Source organism: Egretta garzetta, unplaced genomic scaffold (genome assembly GCF_000687185.1).
Source record: "Egretta garzetta isolate BGI_Z169 unplaced genomic scaffold, ASM68718v1 scaffold786, whole genome shotgun sequence".
In the NCBI taxonomy this organism is placed as follows: Eukaryota; Metazoa; Chordata; class Aves; order Pelecaniformes; family Ardeidae; genus Egretta; species Egretta garzetta.
The window spans coordinates 104,720-107,367 of record NW_009259991.1 but is presented as its reverse complement, the minus strand read 5'-3'; the positions used below and the strand labels follow the sequence as shown (position 1 = coordinate 107,367).

The window sequence follows — 2,648 nt, the reverse complement described above, 5'->3', positions numbered from 1 at the left end:
GCCAGGGGCAGGACCAGGGCACCAGGACCAGGACACCAGAGCCCAGGACCAGGAAGCGCAGATCGCCACGCGCCCACGGGCATGCCCGGGCGAACACAGGGCTGCCAGCTCTGTCACCCACACCAGTAATTACAGACCATATGCAGCACGGCGAGGCAGACGAGAACATGTACCAGACTGCAAACCTCACAGGGACCGTACACGCGCTTCGGGAGCCAAGCGATCTGCGGAGACTGAAGCGCTATGCAAACACCGTAGCCTGTGTTATGAACGAAGGCAAGACCCCTTCCTCTGGCCAAGTCCTCCCTGCCGCTGCCGCACTTCGATGGCAGCGTGGGCCGTCTGGGATAGGAAGAGGTGGAGACAGAGCAGGAACCATGGAGACGACGGTGCCGAGCGGGCAGCTCCAGGGCTCAGCTCTGCACCCAGGCCAGCTGCAGCTCCGGTCCCTGGGGGAACCTTTGCAGAACGGAGTGGCTCCCCGAGGCCGCCTGGCAGACAGGACTCCACGTGCCACCAGGGGTTAAACACTCCATCGACGTTTAGCTTGCTCAACCTTGGGCAGAGGCTGCATTTACACTTTGCTTGCTTATAACCAAAATCCTGGCCTACACCTTGCTGAAACGCAGCTCTGCTTTGCCTTATCCTCACCTGGGGCTGTAACAAGCTCAAACAGAGCTGATGGTCTTGAGGAACACGAACCTCAGAGGCAGCGAGCTGAGGTAGAATGTGGTGTGTAGGCACGATGGAGGCCTCTGCCCCAAGACACGCTGGGGGAACGGGGGCGTGCAGCCTGCCTGTGCCGGCCAGCAAAGGGACAGACTGCCCGGTGTGGGGTCGGGGGGACAAGTCCCCACCAAAAGGTATCACCCGTGCCTCTCCCATGGAGAGGCACGGCCCGCAGGAATTGCTGCCTTCTCGCAGACACAGGCTCCTCCCAGCCTGCAGCAGACGGAAGAAGCTTCAGGATAAAACTGAGGTGGGAGAAACTGCTGAGCATAACTTCAATATATCAAGGTAGGAGAAAGCACACCGAGCACTTGTGGTGCAAAAGGGAACTCGAGCAGGGGTAAGACCCTCACCCCCTGCAGGAGGGGCAAAGGACATGGCTCACTCCCGCAGAAGGGACGATGTGGGCTGCAGCCAATGCTTTCTGTGCCGTGAAACAGAAGCCCCCAGCGAGCCTGTGGTTTCCCATACTCACAGAATTATGAATCTTGGTTCACAGGCTCGGTGTAGGTCTCCCCCAGGGACAAGGGCTGGCAGACCAGAGACAGGGTGGGTGCTCTGCGCAAGCCTGTCCCCATCATAAACAGTGCACTCTGCCATTTATCCCAAGACCCGGCGTTTGCCCTGCACTAGGATGCCGTTGGCTTTCAGACACATTTTTCACAGGGCCACCTGGTGCTCTCAGTGAAGCATCACATGGGACTGGGTGGCTCTGCGGCGGCAGCCCCTTCTGCAGCGCTGCTGAGGTGGGCGAGCAGCCCCGTGCCAGCTGCGTGCCTTGCTCCACCAGAGCACCTCCCTGCTCCGAGCGTGCTCCTGAGCACAGGGCCCGTGAGGCTGAGCTGGGAACCGAGGGCAGAACCGCTTGAGAACTGCAAGGGAGCAAAGCCTGGGAGCATTTCTCACCAAGTCCCAGCCATTTCGTGATTCCTGTATGGACTCCGGGATGGGTGACATGTGGGGACCCCTTCTGCACCGCCGTAGCCTGGAGGTAACCTGTGATGCTCGCTCGGAGACCAATCTGTCTGCAGAGACCCGGGGAGAAGAGCTGAGCCCAGCAACGGGTGAGAACGGCCACACCACCGGGCTGGGTGAGACAGGAGCCAAGGAAGAGAGGCATCGCAGCGCTGGGCACCCGTGGGGCAGCAGGGCCGGAGCAGCGCGGTGTGGAGCAGACCCCTCAGGCACCCGCCCAAAAGCCAAAGCCCTGCCCAGCTTTCCTCGTCCCCGCTGGCTGACGGCCATCCCAGACCCAGGCAGGAGCAGCCCTGCCGCTACGCAACGTCCTTCCCTTCGCCGCTGCAGATGGAAATCCTGGACAACCACTGCACCACCATAGGTCCGCCTGCCCGAGCCCGGGGTGCCCTGCCATTGTCAGCTGCTGCAGCCCAGCCCCGAGACATGATGGAAGGGGCTTCAGCCCAGCGAGGCCGGGACCAAACCAGGGCTCTGAAAGGCCTCCAGGCTTTCAGAAGAGCTGCATCATCCGTGTGAAACCCCGGAGCAACAGAGGTGCCCGGAGGCCATGGAAAACACAGGAAAATGACGGCGTTATTTGAGGAAGAACTGGGAGCTGTAGGCTTGTTGAGCCTGCGGTGCTGCTTTGCGGCCTGCAGAATGTTAAATTGTCAGAAGGCAACACACAGAGCAGCAGCAAGGGTACTTTTGAACAGACACACCTTTTACGTGCCAGACTAACAAATGAATATTCAAAGTTTGTTTTCATTTTTACTTAACTGCAGATAAGAAAAATATGGCAGCAAGGTGCTGGTACAGTTTGCAAAAGGCTTCTTGTTTCTCGGATTAAGACCAAAAAAAATTGATCTTAAAAGGGCCGAAGGGAGACTCGCCAACAGCCCTCAAAGGGAGCTCAGGGCTGCCACGGGGAGTGCGAGAGCGGAGCGGTGGGACAGGCTCCC

The 2,648-nt window shown here is 59.4% G+C and overlaps 1 protein-coding gene across 1 annotated transcript in view; it reads right to left on the bottom strand.

Annotated features, from left to right (window-relative positions):
- Positions 1-2,648, bottom strand: part of LOC104127869 (arf-GAP with GTPase, ANK repeat and PH domain-containing protein 3) — a 135,008-nt gene that overhangs the window by 110,258 nt on the left and 22,102 nt on the right. The window lies entirely within an intron of this gene.